The 436-nt window shown below is 33.5% G+C and overlaps 1 protein-coding gene across 1 annotated transcript in view; it reads left to right on the top strand.

Annotated features, from left to right (window-relative positions):
- BMPR2 (bone morphogenetic protein receptor type II) overlaps nt 1-436 on the top strand; it is a 53,847-nt gene that overhangs the window by 41,277 nt on the left and 12,134 nt on the right. The window lies entirely within an intron of this gene.

The raw sequence follows: 436 nt of genomic DNA, 5'->3' as shown, positions 1-436 counted from the left end.
GTTCTTTCGTATAGAATATACTACTACTTTTATAGGAGAGCAGTTCATAAGGTCTTTCTGTCCCATCATGAACATTATTTTATACTTGTGTTTTTGTTAGAGCTATGGTATTTGGTTCTAAATAAAAGGGCCATTTATTTATTTATTTATTTATTTTAACAAAGGTGGAAATTTATTGAAGAACAGGTACAGACTCCCTCGTGGGGAAGAGGAAAGAATCTCATAGCGCAGATGGGGAGGGGGAGAGTCCCCTAAAAGGGCTTATTAAAAGATTCCTAAAACTTGGAACTTTCAGACTGTATCACCTGTGTTTCATTGTTTCATGTTTGGGGAAAAGTGTTCTCACAAATTTGTCATTTTATCTAATATATGTTAAAAATGTTTAGAGAGGCATCAAGGAAAAAGTTAACAGAGAAAATTGAGATGAAAGTATACT

The sequence above is a fragment of the Myotis davidii genome, unplaced genomic scaffold (assembly GCF_000327345.1).
Source record: "Myotis davidii unplaced genomic scaffold, ASM32734v1 scaffold914, whole genome shotgun sequence".
NCBI lineage: Eukaryota > Metazoa > Chordata > Mammalia > Chiroptera > Vespertilionidae > Myotis > Myotis davidii.
Note: the sequence above shows the minus strand (reverse complement) of the source record. Positions and strands in the feature narration are given on the sequence as shown.